The sequence below is a fragment of the Phodopus roborovskii genome, unplaced genomic scaffold (assembly GCF_943737965.1).
Source record: "Phodopus roborovskii unplaced genomic scaffold, PHOROB, whole genome shotgun sequence".
Lineage (NCBI taxonomy): Eukaryota > Metazoa > Chordata > Mammalia > Rodentia > Cricetidae > Phodopus > Phodopus roborovskii.
Window position 1 is genome coordinate 46,752,414 of NW_026126480.1, and position 11,167 is coordinate 46,763,580.

Below are 11,167 nucleotides of genomic sequence, written 5' to 3' on the forward strand. Positions count from 1 at the left end.
AAAATTAGCATAGGAGCCAGTTGTTTGTAGTGGACCATGCCTTTAATCCCAGCACTCTAGAGGCAGAGGCAGATGGATCTCTGTTAATTAGAGGTCAACCTCTACATAGTGAGTTACATGGTGAAACCCTGACAAGTAGAAAGAAATCTGTCTGGGAAAATTTTACACTTCCTGAGTGAAATTCCCAATTTAACCTTTGTCTTAGTTGTTTTCTATTGCTATGAAGAGACATAATGACCATAGTAATTCTTATAAAGGAAAAACATTTTAATTGGGGTGACTTACATTTTTCAGAGGTTTAGTCCATCCATTATCATGGTATGGCAAGGTGGTATGCAGGCAGACATGGTACTGCAGAAGTAGCTGAGAGTCCTAACATCTTGACTCAAAGGTAATAGGAAGTGGTCTGAGATAGTGGGCATGGCTTGAGCATATATGAGACCTCAAAGCCTACCTCTGCAATGGCATACTTCCTCCAACAAGACCATACTTACTCCAACAAGGGCACAACTCCTAATAGTGCTACTCCCTTGGGGGCAATTTTCTATCAAACAACCACAACCCTATACCCATGGAAAATCTAAATGAATCACTTTCTCAACTGCCACAAGACCCCAGACACACTCATCTCTATTCATTACTAAACAAATAATGCCAGTAGTGTAGCTCAGAATCCTGGCACATTTATTAACAACTTCTAGTCAGTTGTTGTATATTTGTAATCCCAGCATTTGGGATGTGAGCCAGAAGGAGCAGGAGTTCCAGGATGAACTTTACTGACATAATGAGTTTGAGGCCAGCCTGATCTACATGGGATGTTGTCTATATAAACAAACAAACAAACAAACAAATAAATAGCATAAATTAGACAAGGGCCTTGGAGATGGCTTGGCAGGTAAAGGACCTTGCCACTAATTCTGACAGCCCAAATTCAATCTCTAGAATTCACATGTTGGAAGGGGGAAAAAAAATCACTCCCAGGAGTTATCCTCTGACCTTCACTTATGCCAAGGACATGCACATGTACACATTAATAAATAATAATATTTATTTATAAATTAGTAAATAAAATGCAAAACATTTTAAATAAAAAAACTCAGAAAATTTTAAGTTCTTTATTTTATTCATTTATTGAGATAGGATTGTTGGGCAGTGGTAGTTCATGCCTTTATTCCCAGTACTCAGGCAAAGGCAGTTGGATTTTCAAGGTCAAGTTCAAGGTCAACCTGGTCTATAGAGTAAGTTCCAGGATGACCAGGGCTACACAGAGAAACTCAGTCTCCAAAAAAAAAAAAAAAAAAAAAAAAAAAAAAAGGAAGAGGGAGAGGAAGGGAGGGTACAGAGGGATAGTGAGAGAGAGAGACAGAGATACAGACAGATGGATCTCACTGTATAGCCCTGGCCATCCTGGAACTCTCTGTATGGACAAAGATAGATCCTCCTGCTTCTGCCTCCTTAGTGCTGAAATTAAAAGCATGGTCTGCCACACTGGGCTAGTAATTTATTCTTTAAAGAAAATTAGCCGGGCTTACACCTTTAGTCTCAGCAATCAGGAGGCAGAGGCAGGCAGATCTATGTGAGTTCCAGGCCAGCCTGGTCTACAAAGCTACACAGATGTGGCAACTCACACCTATAATCTTAGCATTCTAGAAGCCAAGATGGGATCATACACTCATTAAAATGTATTTAGTTATTTACAGGTGAGTGGGAATGCTCATGCCATGCTCATTTATTGAGGTCAGAGAACAACTTAAAGGAATTGGTGCTTTCCTTCCACAATGTAAGTCCCTGCTAATGAGCCATCTCAACTGCCTGAGCCATAAAGTAAGTTCAAGTATAAGACAGTGTCTTAATTAGGGTTTTCTTTTGCTGTGAGAAGATACCATGACCAAGGCAACTCTTATAAGGAAAACATTTCATTGAGGGGGCTCCCTTATAGTTTCAGAAGTTCAGTCCATTATCATCATGGCAGGGAGCAGGCCAGCATGCAGAAAGATGTGGTGATAGAGAAATAATAGCTCAGAGTCCTACATCTTGTAGACTATGGGAAATTACAACTGGGTGGTAATCTGAACATAGGAAACCTCAAAGACATACTTTCTCCAACAAAGCCATACCCCCTCCAACAAAGCCACAACTCCTAATAGTGCCATTCCCTATGAGATTAGGGAGGTCAATTATATTCAAACTATTTCACTCCTTGGCCCCTACAAGCTTGTTACAATATCATAATGCAAAATTCAGTTAGTCCAACTTCAAAAATCCCCAGTCTAACACAGTCTCAACAATGATTTAAAGTTCAAAGCTCAAAGTTTCTTATGAGATTCATGCAATATCTTAACTGTTATCACCTGGAAAATCAGAATCAAAAAACAAATCACATATTTCCAACATATAATGGCACAAGATATATATTATCATCTCAAAATGTAGGGAAGGGAATGTAGTGAGGAAATAGCAGATCAAAGCAAGACTGAAAACCAGCTTGGGAAACTCCAAACTCTGCATCTCCATATCTGATGTCAAAGTGCTCTTCAGAGCTCCAATTCCATTCAGCTTTGATGCCTGCAACACACTTCTTTCTCTTGGGCTGGTTTCACTCCCTGTTAGCAGCAGAGCAGTGCTCTCAACCTCTGAGTCATCTCTCTAGCCCTTACTCCATTAATCTCCTTGAACATGGGGCTTAGCTCTATTCCACTTCTGGTGTTCTTTTCCTCCTCAAAATTTACATATTGCAATTTGCCCTGCTCAGTATGCTCCTTTTCATTATAAATCTTTATAAGCATGAACACATAGTAACTACACGTTAGAGTCTATATTAGGCTGTTTTGAGATTCTTCTGCAAATGGAATGAATCCAAAACGTTTCACTTTAGCCTCAGAAGGACTCCAGACCAGGGCAAAAAGCAGCCATTTTCTTTACCAAAATATCCTAAGAACCATCTCTAGGCAACATACTAAAATTCTTCTCCTCTGAAACCTATTAAGTGAGCATAAACCTATTGAGTTCAGATAACTCACTGTCTTCCATGCTCCTACTAGTATGGCCCATTAAGCAGTGCTTAAAGAATTCTACGCTTTCCAAACCCAAACTAACATAGTCCAAATTCTTCAAACAAACGCATGGTCAGGCCTATCATAGCCTGGTACCAACTTCTGCCCTAGGGTTTTCTATTTCAGTGAAAAGACACCATGACCAAGGCAACTCTTATAAGGAAAACATTTAATTGTGGGGGCTCACTTATAATTTCAGAGGCTCAGTCCATTATCATCACAGCAGGGAGTATGATGGCATACAGACAGATGTGATACTGGAGGAATACCTCAGAAACTTATCTTATAGGCAACAGGAAGTTGACTGAGACACTAGTTGGTATCCTGAGCATTGGAAACCTCAAAGCCTGCCCCCACAGTGGCGTACTTTCTCCAACAAGGCCATACCTACTTCAACAAAGCCACACCCTCTAATAGTGCCATTTCCTATGAGAACTACCACAGACAGTATATGGAATTTAGAGAGGCTCTGTCTCAAAAAGTAAAAAGAAGATTGAGGAGAATCAGGCTGTAGATGCTTGCCTCGCATGCATGAAGCTCTGGATTTGATCCCGGGTGTTATATAAAAACCAAGCAGTGTGGCGGTCCACACAAAATGAAGCACGTGAGAGGTAGAGGCAGGAGGACCTGCTATTCAAGGTCAAGTCTGAGTTACATGAGACTGTCTGGGGGGGAAAAAAAAAGACTAGGGATATAGCTCAGTTAGATTTCCTCCCTGGCATGTGAGGTCCTGGGCTCAATCTCTAACACTGAAGAAAAAAAAAAAAAAAAAAAAAAAAAAAGAGCAGCGTGACAACAGCCCAGGAACAAGGATCAACTTATACTAATTGACTTTCCACCAAGAAAAACATTTTTCTATCTATCTATTCATTTATTTACTATGCTTTTGAGACAAGTTCTCTTTATGAAGCCAAGACTGGACTCCAACTCATGGATGGTAATATTCCTGTCTCAGCCTCCATACACTAGGATTGCCACAGGGCTCTTCCACACCCACCTAAAGTTACAAAAACTTTAAGGTGAGGAGGTAGATAAGTAAGAGGATGGGGGGATATCTGGGATTAGATACAGTCTTTATTAAATTCTGAGCCTGAGGGCAGGAGGCTAGGCAATGCGGTTGAGTCATACATTCCAAGAGTGTTATCCTTAGTTAAGAAGACGTTAGGGTGGACCCTGCTGTGGATAGTAAATACCTTTTAAAGGGAGCTAAAGATAGCCCAAGATCATTTTGGCTCTTGATTTACAGCTTTCCATCTCCAAAGTCAACATGTTCTCAGCCAAGGTCAGGCACTGCTGGAATATCTAAAATAGGTTCTGCTTCCCCAGAACCTCAGCTCACATAGCATTATCCTAAAGGAATATACGTATGGAGATAGCAGTTAAAGGACTGGAGAGATGGCTCAGGTTAAGAGCCCTGGCTAGTCTTTCTAAGGACTCAGGTTCAATTCCCAGAACCACATAGAATAGCAATTATTAACCTTCCTAATGCTGTGACCTAATACTGTTCCTCATGTTGTGGTGACCCCCAACCATGAAATTCTTTTCCCTTCCTTCCTTCCTTCCTTCCTTCCTTCCTTCCTTCCTTTCTTTTTGTTGTTGTTGTTATGGTTTTTTCAAGACAGGGTTTCTTTGTATTTTTTTGGAGCCTGTCCTGGAACTAGCTGTGTAGACCAGGCTGGCCTCGGACTCACAGAGATCCGCCTGCCTCTGCCTTGGGAGTGCTGGGAGTAAAGGCGTGTGCCACCAATGCCCCACACTTAAAATTATTTTCATTACTACTTCATAACTTTAGTTTTGCTACCATTAAGAATCATAGTGTAAATATCTGATATGTAAGATTCAATCCATGTGAATGGGTCAGTTGTTCACAATGAGCTACTGAGCCAGGGTAAGGCAGGGGACCCTTAAGAACTCTGGAGAGGACCAGAGTTCAACTCCAAGCACCCACATGGTGGCTCATAGTAGATCTGTTGCCTTCTTCTGGCTTCCTCGGGTACTGGATGCTTATAGGTACAGATAGACATACATGCAACCAAAACACCCATAAACATAAAAATAAAATAATATTTAAGACAAGAAAAAAGAACACATTTCTGGACTAGGCATGGCAGGATACACCTTTAATCCCAGCACTCGGGAGACAGAGCCAGGCAGATCTCCGTAAGTTCAAGACAACCTGGTCTATATAGGGAGCTCCAAGCCAGGCAGGACTACATAGGGAGACCCTTTTTCTAAATCAAACAAACAAAATACATTACTGAGAGAAGTCAACCTGAAAACACTATGTTGTCAACTCCAGCCTATGGTATTCTTGAAAAGACAAATCCGTGGAGACAGAAAAAAAAAAAAAAAGATGTGAGGGATGCTAAGGTAGAGGGTGGGGACTAATAGGGGAAGCCATGCCATTCTGCACATGCCAGATCTAGAGAATCTGCACCAAAAGCAGTATGAGCTGTGGGCAATGGAGGCCAACAGTGACTCTGTGGGTTTTTGGTTTAACAAAGACACCACCCTGGTGAGGACCTGAAAGAGAGATGTGCACGTAGGGGTCCGGTTGTCGAGGGCATTTGGGAAATCTCTGTACTTGATGCTCAGTTTTCCTGTGATACTGAAAAGGCTTGTTTTTGTAAAATAAGCAAAAGATTGGGCTAGGTACAGTGCTGGCAACCAAGCATCAACAAAACCTGGGTTTGATCCCTAGCATGAACTGGGAGTGGTCACACCTCTAATCCCAGTCCTCAGGAATAGAGGGGTAGAGGTAAGAGGATCTGTTTGTGATCACCCTCCACTACTTTGTCAGTTTCAGGCCAACTTGGGATCCAAGACTCCCTGCCTCATTAAAAACAAGTAAATAAAAAAGGCAAGTGATTATTGAGCCAGGTGTGGTGGGACACACCTGTGATCCTGGTGCTTTGGAAGACAAAGCAAGAAGATTGACAGCAAGTTCGAGGCTATCTGGTTTACATATTAATACTGTCACAAACAAACAAAAGTCCAACCAAGCAAATACACAAGAATAAAAAAAAAAAAAAAAAACAAACAAAAAAAAAACGACAGGAATTTGTCCCAAGAGATCAAGATCAATTGAAATGTTTTCAGCAGAGAGGAAAAAAAGAGACACTCTGGGGTCTGGAGATTGCCTAGTGTCATCTTCCTGCTCACAGCCACCATGCCTTCCTTTCCTATAGAAACCCTTTCTTCCTTCCATTTCCTCACTCCATGGCCACCATGTGGCCATACAGAGATGGATGCTTGCCTTGAGAGGCTACAGGACAGATATGATGTTGGGCACGTTTCGTCCTGAGACAGTTGCTGGCATGTTGGTCTCAGGCCATCTGACCAGTTACTTCACTTCTTCAATCTCGGTGCAGCAGGCCTGAAGTTATTGCCTCACCAACCAAGGACAAATAAACAGCCGCAGCCACAGCCCAGCACGCACTGATAGGTCCCCAGGGATACTGTCCAGCCTCAGCATGACTGTGGCTGACTTTCAGAGCCCGGGCTGCTTCCTGTTCTGAAAGTTCTTCGGCAAGTACAGTCCAGGCTTTTATCAAAGGACACTCTTTCCTCCCCCAGGGATCTCACTTTGGAGCCAAGTGGGACGCTGCACAAGCACAAACTCAGGGCCTGAAGTGTGTGCATGTTGTTTACAGTTCTGAATATTTCATCACGCCTGTTTCTAAAAATAACTCGGTGTGTGGCATAGGCGCCACTGTGAATTCCTGGAAAAGTGGGCGTTTTCCTGGAGGAGGGAAGGATCCAGAACAAAGTGGTCAGTACGGCCTGATGCAGGAGAGTCCTGCCAGAAAGGTGGAAGACTCCCAGAGGGCTCCTTGGCATTAACCTGCCCTTGGTATCTCTTGTGTCTCTCCTATCTCCCACGTCAGAGGCACACCTCCTGGGAACAGCCAGCAGGGCTGCGTTCCTTTCGGTTACCCACCTGATTTTATACCGTGGAGAAACAAACCCTCATTACAATCCCTTTCTTCCAGTGCCTGTGACTTCTCCCAGCTGGGTGAAAGTCACGTCTGTCACTTCTGCCACCTTTGGCTCATGCACTATATCTTCTTTTCACTTTGGGCTCTCACAATGGTAATTATTACACTGTGGCCAATGTGGCCATCCAAACCCTCAATTTTATTCTGGCTCTGTGCTCAGGAAAACTTCACTGTTTACCAGGGAGGTGTGCTGTGATGGTTAGTCCTTTTTTTTTTTTTTTAATTTATTTTTAAATGATTTATTTTGGTGTATGTTTGTGTAAGAGGCTGCCAGATGTGTGCACATATCTTTGGAAGACAGAGATAATGGAATCCCCTTGCATTAGAGTTTCAGGTGGTTGTGATCAGCCTGATGTGGCACTGGGAACCAAACTGGGGTTCTCTGGAAAAACAGCAGTGCTCTAAACTGCTGAGCTATTTCTCCAGGCCCTTTCCCTTGAAATGATTTTATTTTTATTTTATGTGTGTATGGGTGTTTTAACAGTATGGTGTGTGATGCACATGCCACCACCGCCTAGACCAACGGTTAGTTTTAATTATCAACTTGACACAACCTAGAATCACCTGAGACTAGAGTCTCACTGAAGAATTTTCTAGATGGGCTTGGTCTGTGGGAATACCTTCAAGGGATTGTTTTGATTGCCTTGGTTGATATGGGAAGGCCCTGCCTAAAGGTATAAAGCACAATGTCTAGGTTTGGAGCCTTAGACCTTATATGATGTGAGAGACGTTGTGGCTCAAACAGTTTGTCTTCCAGGACTTTAGTCTAAGTGACCTGATAGAGCATAGTGGAGAACTCCCCAGGAGTGGTACCATGGGCAGCCTGTATGAGGAATATGTTTACTGGAACAGAGCTGCATAGGACCCAGCATAGGGACCTGAGAACCTTCACAGGGATTCATCTGTACTCATCTCCATGGGGCCTCCTCTGACCAAGGATGAAACAGCTCATGCACAGTCACCAGTAATGACCCACTGACAGCTCACATTTCTGTAAGCACCTTGAGTGACCCTAGAAGGTAAATGGTTCATTTCCCTTTTACCACCAGAAATAATGCAAAATTATGCAAGTCAAGAAGTCAGCTCTCTTGTTTGCTTTATAAACACCCACGAAACTACCAGGTTCTCTAGGGTCTGCACATCAGAAAAGCCATCAAGTCTATGAAAATGTCACTTTACAGAAGTAGTATGTGCCATTCTGGAGGTATAACAGTGGTGTGGGTCAGTATACTCAGGACAAACCCTGGAGTTAGGCTGGATCAACTTTGGCTACATATATTTAAAAATACAGAGAATAGTTGGGTGTAGTGGTTTACTTTGTTTGTTTGTTTTTCAAGACAAGGTTTGTGGTTTACTTCTTTAATCCCAACATTCCAAAGCAGAGGCAGGATGATCTTTATGAGTTCAATACCAGCCTGATCTACAAAGCAAGTTCCAGGCCAGCCAGGGCTACCTAGTGAGTATGTCTCAAGGAAAGGAAAGGAAAAAGCAGAAAGTAATGCTGATTTTCAGGTTTAGGCATGGATTATTTTCAGATCATTAGACACATACATCCAGGAGGTAGGCAAAGCACTTGAGATTTTGAAGCCCTCTTACAGAGCTCACATACTTAGCCACATTAAGAGCTCTCATGTCACAGTAAGGGCCCATGACTGAAAAGGAAGAAAAAAGGTATCCCTAAAAAAGCCAAAACCTACAGCACAGGGATACATTCAGTACAAACAGAGCACATTAAAAGTTAAAGAAAATGACCATACAAAGTTCTGACAATAATTGAGTGTTCAGCTGTGGATGATCATTTCTATCAACTCCCCCACGCCCAGGACTCAGGAAACAGCTCAGAAAAGGGATCTCAAAGTGCTAGAGCACAGGAAAGAACAGTGACATCATATGACAGTTGTTCACGTCGAATCACAGCAGCTGTGGTTACTTGCACAAGACCTGTACAAGGTTACCATTCCAGCATGGGTAGGAGAGGGGCTGCTGAAGTAGGGAACCTCGGTGAGCATAAGCACAACACTGACTGAGAAAGAGAGAGAGAGAGGGAAAGAGAGAGAACATGAAGTTGGGAGGAGGGTAATGATAGGGTGTAAGGGGGAGAAAATTGGAGGAGTTAGAGCAGGAAGTGGGGGGGTGAATATAATCAAAATACATTGTATACATGTATGAAAATTTTAAAGACTAAAGAACATTATTTAAAATTATTATAGTTGTCAAAGTCCCTTCGTATTCGTGCACTTAATTTTTCCTAAGTTTCAGAACTAAGAACATGGTAGCAAATACTGGGCCACAGATAATTCCTCCCAGGAAAATCTGAGACCTGGAGCTCTCCAGATGGCCATTTGTTGGCTCGCTGACACCCTCTGCTGTTCAAGATGCAGAAGTCTGAAAATAACACAAGCAAGTGCCCAAGACTGGAAGCTGTGCACAAAAATGTCTATAGCATTTTATCCAGAACAGACACAAACTAAAATGTCCCTCAGAGCCCCTCCACGGGAGAACAGGAAAACAATGATGACTTCATGCACCAGCATAATCGCTATTGTGTTAGGACTTTCTGTCACTTTGACAAAATACCCAAGAAGGAGGAGTTAGTTTGGCTCCTGGCCAGCCCGCTCCATTGCTTTGGACTTGAAGAGAAATACAGCATCACATTGTGTGAAGGGCAACACTGCTCATCACAAGAGGTTGGGGGGGTATAGCTCAGTGGTAGAGCATTTGACTGCACAAGAGGTTGAGGAAGGAAAGGCCGAGCAAGAGATCCAAAACAACACAAGGTTTCAGTGACCTCCTTCCTCCAGCTAGCTAGCCCATCCTGCTGTGTACTGATCAGTGAGTGGAATGTTCTGCTGGTGAACTTACTTCTTACTGAGGGACCAAACCCTCAACACAAGAACCTTTGGGAACAGTTTACCTCCAAATAAAATACCCATCAATAAATAGGAACAAACCACAGAAGCAGGCAGCAGCTTGGCATGTGTGATCATGCCAGCTCTCCATATCTGCTGGTTCTGCATCTATAGATCCAGTCAATCACAGAGTACAGGGTTGGGTATTGTCTCAATGGTAGAGAACTTGCCTAGTGTGCATAAGGCCTAGGGACAGTCCCTAGTTCAGTGTGAGGGCGGGAATCAATCACAAATTGAAAATTTATGTTTTGTTTATGACAAGGTGTTGTAATTAATATAGTTAGCTTGACAGGATCTAGAATCACCTAGAAGATGCATCTGTCTTTGTGCATGCCGGTGATATAGGTTTGGTTAACTGAGATGAGAAGAGCCACTGTGTTTGTGGTCAATATCAGCCCACAGACTGGGGTCCTGGACTGGTAAGGAGAACGTGAGCTGAGCACACATTTCCATCGCTGTCTGCTTGCTGATTGTGGGCACAGTGCAGCCAGCAGTTTCATCCTTCTGCTTCCACAACTCCCTTCTTCGCCATGGCAGACTTCCCTTTGAACAGTGAGCCCAGCCAGTTCTCCTTTCCTTAAGTCACTTTGGGAAGATTTTGCATCAAAGCTACAAGGGAAGTAACAATACACAGGGGTTTGTTTTAGCACTCTGACCAACTTGGTACTTGCTATGTAGCCCAGACAAGCTGTCCTCAAACTCATGACAATCCTCCTGCATCAGACTCACCAGTGCTGGAATTCCAGGTGTGCATCACCACTCCTGGCACAGACTGAAAATTCTAAAATCCAGGCAGGAGAGTGTGTGTTGCTCAATCTCCATCACCCACATCAGGTGCCTTCTAGAGGAACAATGATCCTGGCCTTTGTAAATACCTGCATGCAAATGTACACACACACACACACACACACACACACACACACACACACACACACACACACTAAGTGCCTATAGAGATGGTTCAGCAGTTAAAAGCACTGGTTACTCTTCTAGAGGACCTAGGCAGCACACACATGGCTGCAGCCCCAGGGATTTCTTTCTTCTGGCCTCCACAGGCACTAAGCACACATGTAGCACACAAACCTACATGCAGGCAAAGTACCCATAGATGTGAAACAAAACAAAAATAAAAACTAAAATATAAATCTTTCAAATTTTGTATTTGTTTATTTTTTTCAGTGCTAGGACTGAAGTCAGGGCCTCACAC